This window comes from Gorilla gorilla, chromosome 18, assembly GCF_029281585.2.
Source record: "Gorilla gorilla gorilla isolate KB3781 chromosome 18, NHGRI_mGorGor1-v2.1_pri, whole genome shotgun sequence".
In the NCBI taxonomy this organism is placed as follows: Eukaryota; Metazoa; Chordata; class Mammalia; order Primates; family Hominidae; genus Gorilla; species Gorilla gorilla.
In genome coordinates this window covers 13,542,939-13,566,660 of record NC_073242.2, presented here as the reverse complement: position 1 = coordinate 13,566,660, position 23,722 = coordinate 13,542,939, and the positions used below count along the sequence as shown (strand labels likewise).

At 39.4% G+C, this 23,722-nt stretch overlaps 1 protein-coding gene across 2 annotated transcripts in view; it reads left to right on the top strand.

The window, feature by feature from the left end:
• Nucleotides 1-23,722, top strand: part of GRIN2A (glutamate ionotropic receptor NMDA type subunit 2A) — a 432,359-nt gene that overhangs the window by 247,806 nt on the left and 160,831 nt on the right. The window lies entirely within an intron of this gene.

Sequence of the window (23,722 nt, the reverse complement as noted above, 5' to 3'; positions counted from 1 at the left end):
ACTTTTATTTTGCTCTCCTCTCTCTTTCTTTCATCTCCTTTGTAAGAAAAGTCACATCAAACTTTGTTTCCTGCAGCTTACCTTTTTTTTCTACTCAACAATATATCTTGGAAACCTACACCTGGGATTGATCGATCTGTCTGTCTGTCTATGGCTGTATCTCAAGTGTATCTATATTTTTTGTAACTCATAAAGATTTGAACTCAGTCAGATAAGTCTAACCTCATAGCCCTCATCACATTCTTCAATATGATATCGTGGTATCATGATTTAGTTATCCAGTCTGCATAATGGCAGGAATTTAGGAGTTAATTTTCTTTTATTTAAAAAAATTTTGTGGGTAAATAGTAGGTATATATATTTTTGGGGTACATGAGATGTTTTGACACAGGCGTGCAATGTGAAATAAGCACGTCACGGAGAATGGGGTATCCATCCCCTAAGCATTTATTCTTTCAGTTACAAACAATTCAATTATATTCTTTATGTTAAAACACACAAGTCATTTATTATTGACTATAGTCACCCTATTATGCTATCATATAGTAGGTCTTATTCATTCTTCCTATGTTTTTTTTTTTTACCCTATTGATCATCCCCACCTCCCGCCCCAACCGCCAATACAAAAATGTGTTTATTTATGGGATAAGTGAAGTATTTTGGTACAGGCATACAATGTTTGATAATCACATCAGGGTAAATGGGGTTTTCATCACCTCAAGAATTCATCATTTGTCTCATAAACATTTAATTTAGGGATTTTGTCAGATTATTTTCCTATTAGAAGCTAAACAGCTGTGATAATCTTTATACATGTCTAAGCACATGTGCAAGTGTTTTTTCTAGGGTTGATTCTAAGATACAGGATTTTTGGGTCCTAATTCATGTGCATTTTTAAATGGAAGCATCTATTGCCAGATTGTCCCGCAAAGTAACAACACCAATTTATAGTCACACCAACAGTTTGTGAAACCACCCGGTTTCCCACATCCTCACCAACATGTTACGCTTTGGGGAAACTTCCCACACTAGTGCTCCTGGTCTCTGTTTGATTTTGCATTTGATTTTTTCCCTTCTTATATTCTAAGTATTTTTGTAGGCCATTGGAAATCTTGGCAAACATTACTCACAGAACCACATTATATTCCATTATGTGAATGTATCATAATTTATTTAACTACTCCCATCTTGGCGAACATTTAAGTTAAATTTTAGGTTTCTGAGAAGTGTCATTGTTCCTTGTGGCCCATCATTATGGTTCAGCTGTTGAGATTTAGAATGATCACTCCTATCCCCATTTTGCATGGTTTTGCCTGATGTTCACTGATTGAATCCATGCTTTATTCCTCAGATAATGAGCAGTGTAGAACTGTGATTAAGGGCCTCAACTCTGGAGTTAGACTTGTCTGGGTTCAAAGCTTGTCTCGTGCACTTTCTATATGACTTGCACATCATTTTACTTTTCTGGGCCTCAGGTGTTTATTGCAAAGTGATGATAATAGCACCTAATTTCTAGGCAGCGGTTCTCAAGCCTCAGCAGGCATCAGAATCTCTGGGAGGACTTGTTAAGACACAAATTACTGGGCCTCAATCTCAGAGTTTCTAATGTAATAGAAAATATGGGGAGAGCCCAGAGAATTTGCAATTTCTTTCAAGTTTTTGGGTGATGCTGATGTTCTTGGTCTAGGGGCTGTGCTTTGAGAACCAATGTTCTAGAGATTGTCATATTCATTGAGGTGCTGCATGAAAAGTACTGTTTAGCACAGTATTTACCACCTAGTAATATTAAGTAACTTCCAGAGTGATCAGTGAAGTTTTTGGTCATCAGAAATTACAGTCAGCAGGCTGGGCGTGGTAGCTCATGCCTGTAATCCTAGCACTTTGGGAGGCCGAGGTGGGTGGATTGCTGGAGGCCAGGAGTTTGAGACCAGCCTGGTCAACATGGTGAAACCCTGTCTATACTAAAAATACAAATGTTAGCCAGATGTGGTAGAGCATGCCTGTGATCCCAGCTATTCATGAGGCTGAGGCAGGAGAATCACTTGAACCCAAGAGGGAGAGGCAGAGGTTGCAGTGAGCTGAGATCGCACCACTGCACTTCAGCTTGGGTGACAGAGTGAGATTCCATCTCAAAAAAATAATAATAATAAAAGGGAAATACAGTCGACAAACCATGTTGGTTTATTGCCGGCAGGGTACTATGTCACTCTGAAATATTTCTGGAAGGCTTTAGGACTTTGAATCTGCTACAGTTCAGAGGTTATCTCTGAACTGGGGCAGGAGGAGTGTGTGTGTGTGTGTGTGTGTGTGTGTGTGTGTGTGTGTGTGTGTGTGATGAAGTAGACAGAATATACTTCTTACAATTAACATAAATCTGAAAAATGAACCTTGAATTAAGAAATCATGCTCCTTTGACATTTCTCCGTCCTCTGTCCTTTCACTCTCTTTAGTAATCCTCTTTCTGCGCTGCCACTTTCAGCATTTTAAATAATTGTCCAGATATCAGGAAGGAACTCAGATAAATCAGCGTGAGACATGGGAGTCTCTTACAGAGGCAGGATTGCTGCCAGCCCAAAGACACAAATAAGGCTAATGAATTCTCACTTCCATCATAATATGTGCCCTGCAGCTGGAATATTCAGAAACGTATAATTTTGATGGAAACATAACTCAATTTTAGGGCAATTGAAATATAACATATACAGGAAAAGGAATTCTAGAAGGATAATTGGCAAGACATTTAGATCCCTTTCCAGTGACCACCCTGGATTCTATTCTTTTTTTAAAAAATTCTGCTGCTGTGAAATGCTGTTGCGCAATTTCCCAAAGTTACGCCTTTAAACACAGTAATTTTGTAAATGGTATTTCAGCCCCAGAGAAGCAATGCATCAAGTGTGGTAAGTCGCCATGCACTGCTTGGTGTTTAATGAAACATCTCTCCATCCATGCAGGGCTGGTGGTGTCCACCCAGTGTGTAAGTTTGGATAAGGCACAAGCAGTCTCTCCTTCCCACACTCTCCCACGGTCCCTGACGCCCACCCCAGGGAATAGTGGAAACCTGCCAGGCTGCCCTTGACAGGGAGCTAGAGAAAGGCCAAAGAAAGCATTTAAAAACAAAAAAACAAAAAGGATTATGTCTCCATAAATTTTTTTTTTTTTTTTTTTTGAGACAGAGTCTTGCTCTGTCTCCCAGACTGGAGTGCAGTGGCACGGTCTCGGCTCACTACAACCTCTGCCTCCTGGATTAAGCAATTCTCCCGCCCCACCCTCCTAAGTAACTGGGACTACAGGTGCGCACTACCACATTTGGCTAATTTTTGTATTTTTAGTAGAGACGAGGTTTCACCATGTTGTCTAGGCTGGTCTCAAACTGGTGACCTCAGGTGATCCACCCGCCTTGGCCTCCCAAAGTGCTGGGATTACAGGCGTGAGCCACCACGCCTGGTCAAGGCACTATATTCTATCCTCTGTCTATCATTGCTTCCAACCAACAGACTCTGTGCTAGCCCCTGGGATACACAGATGAATTAAGATATAATTTCTCTCCTCAAACACCATACAGTCTGATCAAGGTGGGGGAAATTTATTTAAAGACAACTTTAGGTAACAAGAATTCTTTTTTTAATATTGAAAAAAGAATAGTACAGAAAACAACAGAATCTGATAAAATACTCAACCCGATATTCATCATAGGGAACAAAGCTAAACCTGCCAAAGGTTAATGTTTGTTTCAACATTTTAAAAGCAATAAAACATTAATGATAATGTAGAAGTTCTGATTCTATCTGTTTCCCTGTCCCAGTTTTCTCCTGTTCTCTCCATAGAAGGGAAAACATGATAATCAGTTTGGTTTACATCCAAATCCATGTACATGTTTTCGTACTTTCAATACACATACATGTGCAAACGTATTCCCAATGCATACTTCTGTCTAATGTACAAAAATGGTGTCTAATGTGTTAGAACTTCCTTTACCTCAACCTTATGTTTTCAAAATCCCTCTATGAAGATAATTCAATTGCATTTATTTTATTGATGATATTCTGTTGTATAAGTGTTCCATCTTTACACTTATATAATTCCTCTTTGATGGACATTTAGCTTTTTTTATAGTAAGATATTTTTCAGTCTGGATAGCTGAAAGCAGAGAACAGCCCTATCTGTAGCCTGTGTTAGATCTACCAGCTTGTTCAATAGAAGCCCAGGACTCTGGAGTTAGGAGTTCTTCACTTCAAGCTTAAAAATTACATTTGCAGCTGGATTAAGGTCTTACTCTGCAAAGCATCTGATAAACAAATAGCTCTCACTATTCCTCCTATGTAGCAGGGAGGTTGCAAATAGCTCCAGAAGAAGTTCAGATGAGGTCATACCTGATGTCTTCGTGGTGAGTTACTGAGGGGATCTGGGATCCAGCTTTGACTGGTTGAGAACAAAGTCATGGGGCCAGCTAGACATGCCACTTGGTGGTCCTCATGGACTTTATTTATAATCTCAGGCAAAAAGCTGGTGCAGTTAGGATATTGTAACATTGATTTATTGCTCATGGGCTGGGCGTGGTACCAGGGGCTGCTTGCAAGGGAAGGTATGTTCATGACCTTACACCGAACTGTTTCTGTACATAGAGTTTCAGGCAAAAAAAAGTACAGGAAAGGGGGACATTTTCTTCACGTTTAATATTCCTGATTTTACAGAAGACACTTTGAAAAGAGCAGTCAGCATTTTCCAAAGTTCAAAAATAGCTCAGCCATGTTATATAACCTCCTTGCTACTGCAAAGTTATTAAACATCTGTTCCTTCACCAAGCACAGACCATGTCACTGGTAACTCCCAAAATTGTGAAGGTAAACCATGACCTGTTTGGCTGGTGGAATCCCGGCTGTTGTGTCCGGTTCCATCACAAGAATCTGTCCAGTTCATGAGTGGCCAGGGCCCCCTGGGAGGCAGTGGCATCACGGTTAAGAGCATGGGCACTGGGGCCAGGTTGCATGGGTTCGAACCTGATCTGTACTTTTTTAGACTTCGGACTTTGGGTGAGTCACTGAACTCCACGTCTGCTCCCTCAGGTGTAATATGGGGACAAGAAAAGCATTTGCATCTTAGACCAGTGTGTGGCGTATGGAAAAGCAATCTGTAAATGGTTACTACTATGGATGAAACTTGTAGATCTAAAGTTATTAGGCCGGGCGTGGTGGCTCATACTTGTAATCCCAGCACTTTGGGAGGCTGAGGCAGGCAGATCACTTGAGGTCAGGAGTTCGAGACCAGCCTGGCCAACACATGGTAAAACCCTATCTCTACTAAAAAAAAAAAAAATACAAACTTTAGCTGGGTGTGGTGGTGCACGCCTGTAGTCCCAGCTACTTGGGAAGCTGAGGCAGGAGAATCACTTGAACCTGGGAGGTGGAGGTTGCAGTGAGCTGAGATCACTTCACTGCATTCCAGCCTGGGCGACAGAGCAAGACCCAGTCTCTCAAAAAAAATAAAATAAAATAAAAATGAAATAAAGTTATGAGTGAAGTAAGTGTCTCTTCATGCCATAGCCCATGATATTACCATTTGTTCATTCAAAAAATGTCTTTGGTGTCTTACATAAGCTAAGCACCAATTATTCATAGTTGGAGAGACACAAAAAGGCCATCATGCGATTATCAGGCGGGGCAGGGCTGTCATTCATCTATTGTTTGCTCTGAGGTTTGGGGGCCAGTGGAATATTCCATAGTAGAGGCCCAGCCTCCCAAGTTGGAGGTATAGGAGAAAGAAAAATGTCCTTATGCTAAAGCACAGCACCTAACAAGAGGAGTAGGATCTGGGTGACTCAATGCTCTGTGATTATTTTCCAAGCTGCTTTTTGGTAGCTTTTATTTATTTCCTCTGGTGCTTAAAGCTCTAGCCACTAATGCCTATTTGGGGCTTGGTTCAAGCATGTAGACCCAGGTGAAATTCATATCACATTTTAGCCTGCGGTTTTATGAAATGCAAAGCATTAAGTTTGTGCTGTGAGTGCTGTGTGTTTGTGAATGTCTACAGGTGTTTTTGCACACATATATGTACATGGGTATGTATATACACACGTGCACATGTTTACCTGCATTTTTGTGTGCGTCTGTGTGTGTCTTTCTCTCTGCATGCATATATGTGTTTCTTATTCCACAGCGGAGGGGACACATTTTATACTTACTGAAGAGGAGGTCATAGAAGGGAGAGGGTGGATGTTTTTCAGACCAAAACCGTCTTGCCAAAGGATTACCTTGGGAGAAATATGGCCATTGGGAAGAGGGCAGTGTGGCATCAAGAAAACTTCATGGGCTAGGTAGTATGACAGACTTGACTATGAATTTACCACATATTTACCAAGTATAAGTTATTAACAACTGTGAACCCAGGAGTTTTCCTAAAGAGGGTGCGTGTGTAAGATAGACATCTCTTCTTCTTGTAACATCTGAAAGTATATACATTTAGCATGGTGCCAGGCATGGAGAAGGCATTCTACAAATAACTATCAGGTCATTATTATAATTTTATTTTTCTTATTATTGTAGTCATCATCATCATTATTATAACTTTATACTTGTTACACTGCAAGCTCTGAATAAGCTAGGAAAGCAAGCAATGGAAGTGCATTTCAGTTCTATTCTTTACTGAATTACAACTGTATGTTCTGTGGTTCCCATTTTAGTTAGGGAAGTAGGACATGGAGAAGTTACTGCACTGGAAATCAAGTAGAAGAGCTCAAGTAGATCTATAGCACAAATGAGGGGGCAAAAAAAGTCTTATCCCAGGAGAGTTATGAATTAGTATTGAAGGGAAGTTATTTGGTCTTCACTGATGACACCTGGCATGACCATTTATGTGTTTTGGATTGACTTCTTGAGTTATGAAGTCAGGCTTCAGCTTTAAAAACCAACAACATTGTAAATTATTACCCCTGTAGAAAGGGAAATAGAAGGAAGATATATATGTGAGAAAGAGTTTTATTCATGTCTAAGTTACATTGATACTACTTTAAATCTTCATTTCTAAAATAACATAGGAAAAATTCTTGGTTTAATGACCCATTAAGAGACTGTGCTAAACCTGGTTGACATATTTTTATTTAGTAATCAGAATGATCACTGTTGGTTTTTTGTAATGCCAATAGAAATGCCTGCTCAGTTAATTCTCTGAGCTTGACCAGAGTTAAAAGTTCCCTAGGTGAATGTGATTAACTCTTTGCAAATATTTATCTGGGGGATCACCATATGCTCAACAAACACTTCTCGCAGTGAGATCAGGCAACTTAGAGGCCAAGCTGTCCTGTGGGCCTTTGCTGTACATCTGACTGGGACTCTGAACTCAGAAGTGGGAAAAACAGCTGAGTCTCAAAGTAAATCAGCAAGAGATACGAGGTGAGAGAATCCAGAGGAACACAAATCATATTTCCCAAAGCTATGTGACTTTGTGGAATGTGGACTTAGACAGTGCTGTGTTCAAACCCTCTTATTATCTGGGTTATTCTGGGAGAGTTCCTTAACTTCTTTGAGCCTCCATTTCCTTGATTGTAAACAGAGAAAATTCCAAGAATAGGGAGGATGATACCATTTAAATGCAGGTATTGTACTTAGTCAAGCATCTAGGATATAGTTGGCACTCTACAGGTGTTAATTCTCCTCCTCTCCTGGATTAGAGGCACAGCTTGATCTAGTCCTGATGGACCCATGAGAGTGGGCTGAGCTTGCTTGGTGTTCAGCCTGAGCACTAAGTCAACAGCCTCTCTTCAGCATCATCTCTGTTTGTGGCATCTCTCCTGGAACACAGCCCTCCCTTTTATGGCTGGAAGTCAAAAGAACCGTATGCCAGCCCTGCAATGCAAGTCAATCATTTCCAATTGGCACCCAATGAATAGCTCGACAAATGGTAGAAACCTGATGCTGGCAGCTTGGGAGGACCAGAAGTTGGCCGTGCCTTTACCTTGAGGGAAAGGTGGTTTGGGTTGTTTTGGGGTCACACATAAAGCACGAATATTGTTCACATTTGCCTTAGGCCAGATGTAAGTCTTAGGATTTTGGAACCAGAATGCCGAACAAAAAGGCACATTGATCTATTTCCTCCAGGGATGAATACTAGAGAAGTTTTCATTTTGAAATTTAGTAATTTGGTGACATGTGCTAATTATTTGTTGCCACTCTCTTTTGTGAAAAAACAAAGCAAATTAAGCCCCATCTCTATTACTCTGATGCCTGCTAACAGAGTTTATACTGGGGCTGGGAGGCTTTAATGTGTAGAAACATAGGCTGGTTGGGAGATCATAGCACAGGTCTAGGAAAGAGGAAGTGGTGACTTGCATTACAGTAATAGCTGTGGATTCAGAGAGAAATGGGCAGGCTTAATGCATATTTGGGCTATAAAATTGACAAGACTTGACAGATGAATATGAGGTGTTAAAAGAGCTATAATAATAATTTTCCTCTTGTATAGCTGAGTAGATGGTGGTGTCTTTTACTAAACAGAAGAAATGAGGAAAGAAATGTTGGGGAACAGAGAGTCAGGGACATCCAATTTTAGACATGTTAAATTAGACATGCTTTTGAGATATCCAAGTGGAAATCTCAGTAGGCAATCAGAGAGAAGAGTCTGAATACAAACTGAAAATGCAATACACTGGATTTGAGCTTATTGATGGCAGTCAAAGCCCTGTGACTGGACAAGGTCTTGCAGGGGAGAATGATGACTCAGGAGGGCCTGGGTTTAAACCATGAGGAACTTTAACATTAATTGGTAAATAATCCTCCAAGGGGAAGGAGAATGTTGGAGAGAAAGAGTTAGGCTGTAAATTCCAGGTGCTCTTCCCACATGGAGACTCTGCTCCCAATGTTGATTTTGTTTTGATGCCTGGTGGGCGTCTGCACAGTGTTTGCTCCATGATAGACATCGTAGTAGGCCTTCCAAAAATGTGTAATCTATGGCTATGGTGAATATATCTGGGTTTGGTGCATCCTTGCAGAGTTAATCCTACCAGCAGTTTTATTTAATCAGTACATTGAGAAAGTAAAAAAGTATATATATATATATATATATATATATATATATATATATATATATATATATATACTTTTTTACTTTCTCAATGTACTGATTAATATATAATATAAATATATATATATATAGATGGAGTCTCGCTCTGTCACCCAGACTGGAGTACAGTGATGCAATCTTGGCTCACTGCAATCTCTGCCTCCCGGTTTCAAGCGATTCTCCCACCTCAGCCTCCTGAGTAGCTGGGATTACAGCCACCCACCACCACACCTGGCTAATTTTTGTATTTTTGTAGAGACAGGGTTTCACCATGTTGGCCAGGCTGGTCTTGATCTCCTGACCTCAGATGATCCACCCGCCTCAGCCTCCCAGAGTGCTGGGATTACAGGAGTGAGCCACCGCACCCAGCCAAAAGTAAAATTGATTACACAATGAATTGCCTGGCAAATCATCCCAGCAGTGAACCCTTTGAGTTGTAAGAAACTAATATTATACTGAGCTTGAGACATGACTCAGATGGCAAGTCAAGTTTTGGCTCTGGAGAGATAAGGAAGTGATGAAGCTTTGGGTCCGGATGGATGAGGGAGGTGATGGGTGGTGGAGCATTGGGTCTGGAGAGATAAGAAGGTAATGGAACTTTAGATCTGGACAGATGAGGAGGTGATGGGGCTTTGAGTCTGGACAGATGAGGAGGTGATGGAACTTTAGGTCTGGACAAATGAGGAGGTGATGAGGCTTTGAGTCTGGACAGATGAGAAGGTGATGGAGCTTTAGGTCTGGACAAATGAGGAGGTGATGGAGCTTTGAGTCTGGACAGATGAGAAGTTAATGGAACTTTAGGTCTGGACAGATGAGGAGGTGATGGAGCTTTGAGTCTGGACAGATGAGAAGTTAATGGAACTTTAGGTCTGGACAGATGAGGAGGTGATGGAGCTTTGAGTCTGGAGAGATGAGGAGGTGATAGAGCTTTGGTCTGGACAGATGAGTAAGTGACGAGTGATAGAACTTTGGATCTGGAGAGATGAGGAGGCGATGGAGCTTTTGGGGTCTGGAGAGATGAGGGAGTGATAGTTCAGGCAGGGGGAAAACCTCTGTTTTTGTTTAATTCTGGACACGATTTGGGCAACATCTGATATTGTACAAAAAGACAAAGTTAAAAATCCTTTCTACCAAAAGGGAGAAGCATGCGGCAAAGTATAAAGGGTCAGGTGCTCACGACCGATTAACTTATGAGCTATCCTTGGTTTGCTTTCCTGAAAGAGTATCTGTCTATGCACCTCTATCTATATATAGGCCAAAAGCTCTCCTGATCATCCCTTCCAGGTGGGAGCAAGAGAGCCAGAACGGGCCTCTCCACCTGTTCTCTGCCTTTGTCTCCTTGCTTCTTTGCTTCTCTCACCTCTTGCTTCCATGTGGATGCTGCCTGCCTGCAGGTGTGAATGAGCCCAGGTCCAGGTTCCTGGTGCCTCAAATCCTGGCATGAATCTCAGGGATGGAGGAGTCACGGTCCAGCGTGATGGTGCTAGCTGTGTTCTGCGTGGGCATGGGAGGCCAGCCACATTTCTACATGGGCCTCAAAGTTGGGTAAATGAACTGGCAGATCTGCTGGTGTCTGGTGTACCGTTGTCCAAATCCCCACAGTCAGCTTCCTGAGGATCTGCTTCATTTGGTTAAGTCTTGGCCAAACACAAAGAATAAATCCACACTGCCCAGTTTTCCATATGATAGAAAATAGCTCTCCTGAGAAATGTGCTCATTTCCTTTTCATTTCCATAACTATTAATAAGAGGAAGTTTAAAAAATTTAATTTAATTAATGCATCATTATGTATGTGAGGGTGAGTGGGGAAACTTCAAGTTTCATAGGTTACATTATCTAAGCATATATATTTTTAAATGTGAAAGTACTCTAAGGGTAAGACCTACCATGTGTTGACTGCCTCCTATGTGTCAATCTGTTTAAATACATTATCTTTCATCCTTAGATGTGAGTTAGGATGTTTTTACTGCAGGTAGCAATCAAGTTAACTCAAAGTTATGTGATTGAATTATTTCCCGTAACAAAAATTCCAGAAGAAGTTTGGACTTCAGGTGCAATATAATCAAGCTTCTAGTTCTTTTCTCTATGATCTCTTGACTCTGCTTTTTGGGCAGTGTGATTTTTTTTCTCTAACTGACTTCCTCGTTACCTCAAGTTTGCTGGTAGCAACACCTGGGAAGACTTCTTTGTGGCCAAATTAGGTCATGTACCCATCTTGGGCCAATAATGGTGATTTTGAAAATGCCAGGTACTGACTGGCTTAACTCCAAACTCCTGACCCAGTCACAGAGAAGGCAAATAGGTTAAATCAAACCAGACCTACTCCTGGAGCTGGGAATGGGGTAAACTTCCCTTGAGTTCCATAGATTCTTACAGGAGGCATGAAGTCTCAATAAAGTTTGAGTTGTGTTAACAGTGAAAAAGAGGTAAATGAATGCTAGAGTACCAGCAGGTCAATTATAAATCATGAATCATATTACAGATAAGTAAACAGGACTAGAGAAGTTATAGAACTTGAAAAGAGCCACACAGGTAATGTAAAATGGAGCCAGAAGTTAAATCCAGTTTCCTTTGGTTCCAAACCCCACGTTACGACTTTCAGAGGCTGCAAATTGACCTGTGTTGTGTGCATGTTTTTTTTTTAAACTTAGAGTGTTTTTCCTGTTTCCAAAAGTCAAGTCCCAATGTTTAAACATTATCATCAGATTTCACAAAAATTATATTTTTTGTTTACCATGAAAAAGATGGAGTTAGTGATAATAATCCCATATCATGACCTGCTAATGATCAACTGGAAGCTAGAAGTGACTGTCATCTCTGCGCAGTGCACCTTAGTCCCCACCTGGGTTGGTTTATTTATCCATGTTACCTCCAGGGCTTTTTAAAGTATTTTATCCCAGGTTGTCTTGTACTCATTTTTATTATTTTTATCATAATCATCATTATGTGTATTTATTTCCAAAACAAGAACTTGATGATTATTAAGATTGGCAGATATTAGAATGAGCAATAACAGGGAGTTTTGATAGCTCACCTCCAGAGATCTTCATACCTGAGTTAGTACAACTGGAAGTGTGTACAACATAGATCTCTCTTATCCTGTATGCTTACAGCATTACTGGTCAAACATTCTTACTTAAAGCTGCAGGTGAAATCATATAAAGCACTGCTGGGATATGATTTTCCATGACTAGAGGCTTCCCAAGATTGGAGGGGTGCCTCTAATCTTTTGCCCACATTTTCTCAAAACAAAGTAAAATGAACTTGGCTTTCAAAATTACAGCTGGGTGTGTCTGGGACATAGTCATCTGCGACTAAGTGATCATTTCATGTAGCTGTAGATCATAAACCTCCTTCTTGGTTCAACTTACAGGTGAGAATTTGAGTTGTTTGTGCCTAGAGTGCCTTACCCAAAGGCAAAAACTTCCTGAATTACCCAAGGAGAGTTCCCCTTGACAGACTGAATTAATTTGTAGATGTTATTTTAAGGTTGGAAGAAAATATTTGCTCTGGTGGGGTGTGCAGTGGCATTATGACATTTGTCAAGTGAATGGCAAATGATGGAGCCGGATGGAACCCATATTACTTGCTTAAGAAATTGTGCTGAAAATTTCCAATGTGTCATTTAACGTAGTAAAGTATTTGGTTCCAATCTGCTTTCTTTTTCTTAGTCATACTGGGGGTTTCAATATTTGCTTTAAAAATAAATTTGGGGTTTGTAAATTCTAACTACTTGGAGATATGTTTGAGAGATTTAATGGTCTTATTTACCTTCAATGAATTCCATTCTATTGACTTCTACTTCAGACCAAGATGGACTGTAATATCCCCTATAGACTGAAATAACCAAAATGGACAAAAAATTTGAAATGATTATTTTTAAGACCCTGAATATTGGGGAAAAGAAGATAGAAACTAAAATAAGTGAGTTTACCACATTTTACTTATGGCTCCACTCAGCACCTTGAGAGAGTTTCTAGGCTGCAACTTAAGGATAGGGGATTCAAGTCTGGCAGACTCCCTGAATGGCAGAGACAAAGTTGAATCTAGGAAACAAAAGCAACTGGATTTCATAGGAGAGAGTACCTGAGAAAAGTGATCCGTGTAAATGCAGATCTGCCTAAGGCCCACCTTAGTGTTGAGCTGAATACTGCTCAACATAAGGGTGAGGACACTACCTAAAGCCAAAGAAAGAAGCCTCCCAAAGATTGAAAATAACAGAGCCCAAGGCTTGCATGGAGTGAGGGTTAGCCGCTAGTCAGACTAGAAAACCCAGTTATTCATGGGCACTGAGTTGAGTACCCAGAAGGGGGTTGTCTCAATAATGGAGAAATAATTAGCTGTAGACTATGAATTGCTCTCACTCTGCCTAACAAATATCAAAAGCAAAATTTGAAAAGATCAAACTGTTTCCAAGTAACTTAGTCACTCTAGAACAGAGCTCAGTGATATTTATAGTAATACAAAAATATCAGCACGAAAAAAGTTAAAATTTATAATTTCTTCCACCCAATCAAAAGTTACCAGGCATGCAAAGCAGCAGGGAAATATAATCCATAACGAAAAAATATCATGTAACAACTTACCCAGATTTAAATGAATGTTGGAATTGGCAGATGGGGCTATTACTATAGAGAGTAACTCTAACTCTCAACTTCATAGGTTCAAAAATTCAAGCGGAGACATAGAGAATATTTTTCAAAGAACCATATCAAACTACTAGATATAAAATCTACAATGCATGAGATAAAAACTACACTGGATGGATTAATGGCAGGTTTGACATTGAAGAAGAAAAAATTAGTGAACTTGAAAACAAAGTAATTTCCCCAAATGAAACTCATAGAGAAAACACAATTTGAACTATGAATTGAGCACGATTGAGGATTTTAATATATGTTTAATTTGAATCCCTGAAGTAAAAGGGGGCAGGAAGAATTTTTGAAAAATAATGGAATGAACATTTTTCAAATTTAATGAAAACTATAAACCCTCAGTTCAAAAAACTTAAATCCTGAGAATGAGAAATATGAAGACATAGCATAATCAAATTTCTCAAAATCAGTTTTAAAGATATATCAGCTAAAAAGATATACCACAGTTGAAAGCTGTCAGAGTGAAAAAAGATGTCAGCCGACTTGTCGTCGGAAACAATACAGGTTAGAAAAGAATGCAGAAAAATATTTTGTACTGAAAGAAAACAATGTAAACTTAGAATTCTTTGCACAGTAATAATATCTTTCCACAGTGAAAATGAAATACTTTTTAGAATAGAATAACTGAAAGAATTAGCAGCAGATCTGCATTACAAAAAATATTAAATGAAGTTCTTCAGGGAGAAAGAAAGTAATACCAAACAGAATATGGATCATCACAAAAGAATGAAAAGCAATTAAACAAAAACTAGATTGTTAAACACATGAGGTTTTTTTTGTTTGTTTGTTTGTTTTTTGAGACCAAGTCTCACTCTGTTGCCCAGGCTGGCGTGCAGTGGTGCAATCTCGGCTCACTACAGCCTCCACCTTCTCCTGCCTCAGCCTCCCAAGTAGCTGGGATTACAGGCACATGCCACCAAGCCCGGCTAATTTTTGTATTTTTAGTAGAGATGAGGTCTCACCATGTTGGCCAGGCTGGTCTTGAACTCCTGGCCTCAAGTGATCCACCCACCTTGGCCTCCCAAAGTGCTGGGATTACAGACGTGAGCCACCATGCCCAGCCTCACATGAGGATTTTTAAACAATGAAATCATTTTAAAAGATAAATTACTTTTAAAACAAAAATACTAACAATGTAGCATGAGGTTTATAGGTTGTTAAAAGTAAATTTAAAAGTAAATATGACAACAATAGCACAAAGATTAGCAGGGAAATCAAAGTATACTATTTGAAGGTCTTATGGTATACTTACGTAGTATAGTGGTATAACATCACTTGAAGATAACCATGATAAATTTAAAATATATACTATAAACCCTAAACAAACCACTAACATTAAAAAAAAACCCAATGCTCTGGCTAATAAGCCACAAAGGAAATAAAACAGAATGATAAAAAATATTCAACTTATCAAAAGAAGGTAAGTAGAAAGGAAAAAGAGAACAAAGATTAGATAGAACAAATAGCAAGATGATAGGTTTAAACCTACTGTATTAATAATCACATTACATGTAAATAGTATAAACATCACAAAGCAAGAACCAACTCTAAGTTGCCCATAAGAAATCCACTTTAAATATAAAAGCATAAATAGGTCGAAAGTTGAAATATGGAAAAATATGTACACACTAACACTAATTTTAAAAAACTGGACTGGCTATATTAATAACACACTAAGTAGATTTCAGATCATGAAGATTTTTGGCATTAAATATTGCCATTTCGTTATGATAAATGAGTCAATTCATCAAAAAGATCAAACTGTGCATCTAGTATAGCTTCAAAATAATGAAGCAAAACTGATGTAACTGCAAGGGGAAATAAATTCATAATTATAGTAGGAGATTTCAATACTCTTAATAATTGCTAGAACAAGCAAACTTAGTAAACATACAGATGATTTTAACAATGTCACAACCAAGTTGACCTAATATTTGCTTGTAGAACACTCCACCCAACAACAGAACACACATTTTTCAAATGTATACAGAAAATTTATGAGGATATATCATATTCTAGGCCATAAAACAAGTTTTAGTATATTTAAAAGGATTCACTAACACAAAGTATTTCTGTGACCACTTTGAAATTATTTAGAATCTAATAACCGAAAGATCTCCAGAAATTCCCCAAATGTTTGCACACTAAATAACAAACTTCTAAATAACCTATGGGTAAAAGAATAAATAAAAATGACTCTTTACTCAAGTTGTCCCTTGGCAGAAATCCAAGCCTCTTTGGGAAACTGTTCTACACTCAGGCATGCGGTCCATCTTCAATTAACCAAGTCACAGGGACATTTGGCTCTTTGCTTGGTTAGTTGCTGCTCAGAACAGTCAGGAATTGATGTCTACAGAGAGGTTTGTGGGTATGAGGGCAGGAAGAATGTGTTTCCTAACAAAAATAATAGAAAACTGGGTCCAGATGGGCGCGGATGTAATTCTCAGGCAAGCCACATTCCCTGCCTTCATCCAAGTTTTTATGTGATGGTGGAAATAGGACCCAAACTAAGATTTAAGACATTGGGTTTTAATCCTAGCTTGCTCCCACATATGGTTGTAATCTTCGTTAAGATTCTTAACTTTTCTGATTCTCCTTTTTTTTTTTTTTTACTCTGCAGATTGATGGTGTTGGTTACAATAATCTGGAATTGTACTTCATGATGTCAGAGCAGGAAGGGATGCTGGAGATCACTTAGGCCATTAACTTGTAATTATTTTTCTCCTTTGTACAAAGCAGGCTTCTGGGTGCTTTTGCAATATCATCACACTCCCTAGGATGTAAGTGGTAGCTCCAACCCTTTTCTTCCACTTAAGAAAGATTAGAGGGCAAGTGAGTGATGATAATGAGTCTGCTTTAAATTAGATCAAAGTCTAATTTCTCTTTTTTATGTTTTTAATAAATAATTTATAAAATTTGCCTCAAAATTATAAAATATATTATTAGTTGTAACAACTTATTTTCAACTGGTTTTACAAAATCAAAATAAATTACTTCTCTGTGTTATATTACAGATGAGGAAATTGAGGCCCCAAAGAGACAGGGTTAATATTTTGCTGTCTGGCTCATGGCAAAGGCATGATAAAAGCACAATTTTTCTTTCTCCCAGACCTAGGTGCATTGCTTCCACTACACCTTCTAGGTTCTTTGTGGTTATTAATAATAAGGTGATGATGATTGATGAAGGAGATGATGATTGATGAAGTTGATGATGATGAATTCCAGGAACCTTGTCCATTTTACTTTTGTGCACCAGCACCTAGCATGGTGTAGACACTTAATAAATATATATCGAATAAGTCAATTATGATAATTGCTACCACAGCACTTGTTCTGATCTAGGTGGTATGTTAAGGATTCTTACATGCACCATCTTATATTATTGTCACAACATCTCTGTGAAATAAGTAGTAGTGTTATTTCTATTTTCACATGAGAAAAAGATTTCAGAGAGAAGAATGACTTTCCCAGGCTCAGTTAGTGGTAGGATCAGTATCAAGATGACCTCTCTGGCTTTAGCACCCGATCTTCTGATTCTCTGGCTTCTCAGGGGAAAGAAAAGGGGTCAGTTGTGTTTTCATGCGGTCCTAGGACGTCTTCCAATGCTGCGAAGCTGATACAAAGATCTCTCCCTGGTGGGTAGGAGACATTTGCTTGTCTTTAGAGTTAATTCATCATGAAAGTGTGATTGATGGAAATTCATTTTATAAACTACAAAACCTTTCTGAAAATGTTAATGTTGTCATCAATACTAATTATTATTATTGTCATTAGCACAGGGATCTATGTTTGGCATTGCCAATAATAAAACAGGCAGGAGAATAAAGGGGAGAAGCTAGTCTTTCCTGGGAAAATGTTTATAAGAATCGTCAAAAGCTCAATTGCAGAACCATCAGCTCCCTCTAAATTAGTTCTGGAATGAGTCCCTTGAGACATCGTGCACCCCTGAGGACGACCCATACATATTAACTCTACAGAGGATTGAGCAAAATCCCCAGCAAGGGAATCTTAGTAATTCTGACTAGGCAGAAGGAATGAAATGAAAGGTAGAAAGAAAGAAGGAAACCAAGATTTAATTGTGATACTGGGTGCAAACCAGTCTATAACGGGCTTGTCTGCCTGGATTTTAAAAGTTTGGGAGGCCGAGGCAGGGGGATCACGAGGTCAGCTTTATGGCCAACATGGTGAAACCCCATCTACTAAAATACAAAAAAATTAGCCGGGAGTGGAGGCGTGCACTTGTAGTCCCAGCTACGGCAGGAGGCTGAGGCAGGGGAATCGCTTGAACCTGGGAGGCGAGGTTGCAGTGAGCCGAGATCGTGTCACTGCACTCCAGCTTGGTGACAGAGCAAGACTCCATCTAAAAAAAAAAAAAAATTCAATTCACATATATGCAGGGAGGCCAAGACACTGGTAAATATTTTCCATTCAGTGTAAAAGATGACAGCACGAGGAGGGATCCATCATACTTCTTAGCTATTTACTTGAGTTTAAACTTTATCTTTACTTTAATAAATCTTTCAAAAGAGAGCATTTCTTAGACTCAGAACTCTGAATGCAGGACTGGGAGAGGGTGTTTGTCTTCAGCCGATGAGGTGAAAGCAAAACAAAACAAAACACACAGAATAAAAACAGTCCCCTGGCATCTGTTACCCATGTTCACCTAGCAATTTCCTGGAATTCTTTCATTCGTTCATTCATTCATGCATTCACCCGTTTTCATTCATTTATCCTTTCATGTATCCATTTACCCTCAACAGTCAGCTACTGTGCACTTGCTATGGGTGAGACCTTATGGTAAGTATGAGAAACACACAGTCACACACAAAACAGAAAAAAGCATGCTGCTCAAAGCTCCTATTCTAGTGAGAAGAGAGAAAATAAATGAATACACGCAATGCCAATTTGCTATTGATATGGGATGGGAAGAGAAACAGAGCAGAGGGTAAGGGGATAGAGACTGAAGGATGGTTATTTTAGACAGAATGGTTGGGAAGGTGAAATTTGGCAGATACCTGAATGAAGTGAATGAGAAACTAATATGACAGTCTGAGGAAAGAGCGTTTTGGATTGGGGACTGCCAAGGGCAAAGGCCTGGAACTGGGAAATTGCTTGGAGGGTCTGAGGAGCAGCATGATGGTCAGAACGGCAGGAGCGAGAGGAGCATGCATTTGGAGAGAGGAGCCAAGTTCTCTAGGTCCTCAGAGACCACGATGAGAGTTTGGAATTTTGTTTCAAGTATTATGAAAAGTCGTTGGAGAGTTTTAGCGGGGAAGTAAGGTACTGCAGTGACCTCTGAGCTTGCCGAAGTTGTATCTGGAGCCTCATTCACTTTTACTTTTCCCTGTGACAATTCATCTCCTGTTAGACACCAGCTTTTCCTAGTGTGGTACAAAATGTACTTGCCTTTCCAGATTCCATTTCTCTTCTCCTCATCATGCAGGCCTTGGTGGGTCCTATTTGGCCACAGCTAATCAGAATAATCCCATGCATCTCACTACAGTGATTGGTTCAGGAATGGGCACACTATCTAATTTGGTCTAATATTAAAAATTTCTGAGCTATATGATATATGGCAAGTGTGTAAATGTGAGACTTGGAATTTCTGCTGCCATTTTTCCACCATGAAATAAACCAGGCTGATGATAAAGGCAATTTATACATGGGGAAGAACTAAGAGAAGCATGGTATGAAGAATGAGTCAGAGCCATGATCTGACTTTATCTGAAATCTACCCTATCACTGATCTTTTCAGAGATATATATGTATTTCTTTGAGATGGAGTCTCACTGTGTCACCCAGGCTGGAGTGCAGGGGCGTGATCTAGGCTCACTGCAACCTCCGCCTCCTGGGTTCAAGCAATTCTCCTGCCTCGGCCTCCTGAGGAGCTGGGATTACAGGCGCACACCGCCACGCCTGGCTAACTTTTGTATTTTTAGTAGAGACCAGGTTTCATCATGTTGGTCAGGATAGTTTCAAACTCTTGACCACAAGTAATCTGCCCGTTTTGGCCTCCCAAAATGCTGGGATTACAGGCATGAGCCACCACGCCCCTCCAATTTCAGACATTAACCACTAAACGCCCGTAGTGGTTTAATTTTGTTTAAGTTAGTTTTTTTTTCACTGCAACCAAAAGAACTTTGGTTGCATAATTTACAGTGAATGTATAATATTATGTTAATTAGTTGATGTATTATACCCTTTAATTTACATGGTTACATTTAACAAAGCTGAATGTTAACAAAGTGACATTTTAAGTAAGAATTTGAGAAACACTGTTTTGCACAAGATACTCTGGACTTTAATTTCAGACAGAAAACTTCTCAATGGACATAATTTGTGCTTCGTATATATTAGTCGCTTTTGAATGATTCGAACCTATACAGTAGTCCCCTTTTATCCTTGGTTTTTCTTTCTGTGGTTCCAGTTACCCATAGTCTGAAAATATTATATATACTACAGTATTTTAAGAGAGACTACATTTATATATCATTTATTCTAGCATATTGTTATAATTGTTCTATTTTATTAATAATTGTTTTTAATCTCCTACAGTGCCTAATTCATGAACTTTATCATAGGTATGTATGTCTGTGTAAGAAGAAACATGATACATACACAGTTCTGTACTATCTGCAGTTTCAGGCATCCACTGGGGATCTTGGAACATATTCCCTGTGGATAGGGAGATACTGCAGTACATCCACAGGCTTTGGAATCAAATTTCAGCTTTTTCTGCCACTTATTAGCTGTGAGACTTTGAGCAAGTAACTAAATATATCTGAGCTTCATTTTTGTCATCAGTAAAATAGAAATAATGCTGGTCCCCACTCACAGTGGGGGAGTTTGTGAGAATTAAATAAAGCACGTAAAACATTTAGCTCAGTACCTGGCCCACAGTAAGTGATCTATGAATGTTGGCTCTTATATAATACTATAATTCTCAGAATAACCAAGGAAAATAGAACAAAAAATGCCACCTAGATGGCAGGATTGCTTTGCATAGCTTAATTAAGTATGTTTCATTATTCCAACTCCCTGGGGCTTTTGAGAATAAAATTTTTAAAAATGTACAACGACAGTCTCATTAAAAGAGTGCAGAAGGAGCAATCTCTAAGCGGGAAGTGAGAGGGAGGACATGTTGAAATTGTGGAGCAGAACGCATGAGTATTGGTGTAAACTTGGTCCTTAAACAGTAAATACACACATCGAACCACACAACCATGTCTTTCCAAAGGAAGTTTTTAAAAAGTTAGAAGAACTTGGGTCCTGTATAAGAGTGAGATGTTAACATATTTTATTTGACTGAAGATTCTAGCTATTATAAGATCTTTATTTCAAAAAAGTTAAAGTGCAAAAGATGTGCATTTTGGAACCGATGCAGTAGAACAGTGGTGCATTCCATGTCCAGTTTTCCAAGTAGCTGTGAGGTAGGCGATATTATCCTCCTTTGAGATGTAAGACCATTGAGGCTTAGGAAAGTCAAGTGCCTTTTTCAAGGTCACATTGTTAGTGGACAGCAGTCACAATTGCATTCATCCATTCATCTGAAGAATTTACCTAGTGTTCAGTGCCAAACCCCACAGGGGATACACCAGTGAAAACAACAGAGCATGACCCCTGGGGTTATAATCTCATAGAGAATTTAAACAAAAATGAGTAAGGAATCAAATACATAAAATAATTGCACTATATTATGGCTCCTGTGAAGGGCAGATATGGGGTACTGAGATGGAAAACATGAAGGATGGAAGGAACACATCTCTTGCCTCTTTGCAGAAGTGATGTTTCTACTGAAAGCTGAAGGGTGAAGAATCAGATATGAAAAGAGCCAGAGAAAAGTCATTCCAGCCAAAGGGAGCAGAGTGCGCAAAGTCCCTGAGGTGGGAAATATTTTAGTGTTTATAAGGTAATAAAAACACTTATTCTCATGGTAGACTCAGTTTCGGATCTTTCTAACTTCAGAGAGTCTGCTATGAACCACTAGGCAACGCTACCTCTGCAAAAGGGAAAGTTGGGTGTTTGAAGGCCAAGAGACACCATGGAGCAGTAGCTGCCAAAAGGATGCTCATCACTTCCTCACATCACTTACTTAACTCCCCAGAAGAAAATTCCTTTCATATGTTAAATGACCAACTCCATCCCTGCCTTGTAAAAGCTGGAGGAGATATTTGAAGGGCTTCTGTTAATATATGGGATGTGGGTGGGGGAGAGGAACTGGTGGAAAAGAGGTCATGCCTTGAAAGGTTGGAAAAGGGAGGATGGTGGAAAAAGAGCTAGGAGTGGACCGTTGACTCCTAGTCAAGAAGGCTGCATCACCAGCCACCTCCGAGGTGGAATACCAGGTGTCTGTTAATCCACAGCAGGATACTATTAGAAAGCCCATTTCACTTGTCACTGTATCACTGTGGCTCTTCAAGTTGTGCCTTTTGGTTCCAAATTGTTTTCATTTCAGTACCTTCCTTCCCAATAAGTGGTGCTGAAAATGAGGGAAGAATGAGAAGACCTCGATTTATACGTGCCGGCAGATTCAGGGTGTATGAAAAGCTCCTACTCACAATTTCTGGTTCTCTTGAGAAGTTGGGTGATGTTTAATGCAACTTTCTCTTCTTTTTTTCCAAGGACTCATGTCATGAAGCTTTTGACTGTTGGGAGGATATGTGGGGTCATGGGATCACTTTGCTTTATTACCCTCCTAATTAGACATAATTAATAATTATTACAATAATGTTATATAGTGTTTTAGACTCATATACAAAATCTTGAATCCTCATAACAATTCTATGAGTTGCATGGGATTATTCCAATTTTACGGATAATGTTCACAGAGGTGACATCATATAACCAAGATTACACAAAGAGATTGACCTAACTTTTATGCCTCCAACTCCAGAAGACAAAGTTGGCAAATAATTGGCAGATGAGAAATTGTTGCACCACTCTCAATAATCCCAGGAAGGAAGTACAGATGTTGATTAATTAACAACAACCAAAGGTATTATCACATCTACAATAATTAGCATTTATCAAGTGCCTAGAGTGTGTCTGGCATACTGTGCTAAATTCTATTTATTAATCAATCTAATTCTCACAACAACCCTGTCATGTAGGTGCCATTATTATCTCCATTTAACAGATGAAAAAGCAGAGGCTCAAAGAGGTGAAATAACAACTAGTTTATATAAGTAGCAAGTTGCAGAGACAGTTCACAAGCCCAAATAATTTAACTCCAGAGTCAGTGCTTGTCACCACCACCTAAACTACCTCCATTGATGGTGTACTTCTAATATTAATAACAATGACATCAATTACATCAATTCATTGGACAGAGCAACTGTGAGTTGTGAGTCCCATCTCTTACCATTGGTTAAAAAAACATACAAGTTTTAGGAGCAGGATTCCATTATACTGTCTCTGTTCAAATAAGTAGAAACAAGTAATTGGGGCAATGGCCTTGATAAATAATCTTACTATAAAGCTGCTTTCACAGAAAAATACTTGTTTGTATGTATTTTCTACCTTTATTAGAACATTTGGATAGTTGTGTAGGTCTGTGCTGTTCTTAAGGAAGGTGGCTATTATTAAGGGTGGTGGACTTGGTTCAAGTCCTCCCAGTTTTGATGTGTTCCTTAACCAGTTGATTCTTATTTCCCTGACTTGTAAATTGCTGTCAGCTTCAGCTTCTTCTGCTTGCCTTATTAAGAATTCTGCATAGTTGGCCGGGAGTGGTGGCTCACGCCTGTAATCCCAGCACTTTCGGAGGCTGAGGCGGGCGGATCATGAGGTCAGGAGATCAAGACCATTCTAGCTAACATGGTGACACCCCGTCTCTACTAAAAATACAAAAAATTAGCCGGGTGCAGTGGCAGGTGCCTGTAGTCCCAGCTACTAGGGAGGCTGAGGCAGGAGAATGGCGTGAACCCGGGAGGCGGAGCTTGCAGTGAGACGAGATCGCGCCACTGCACTCCAGCCTGGGTGAAAGAGTGAGATTCCGTCTCATTTAAAAAAAAAAAAAA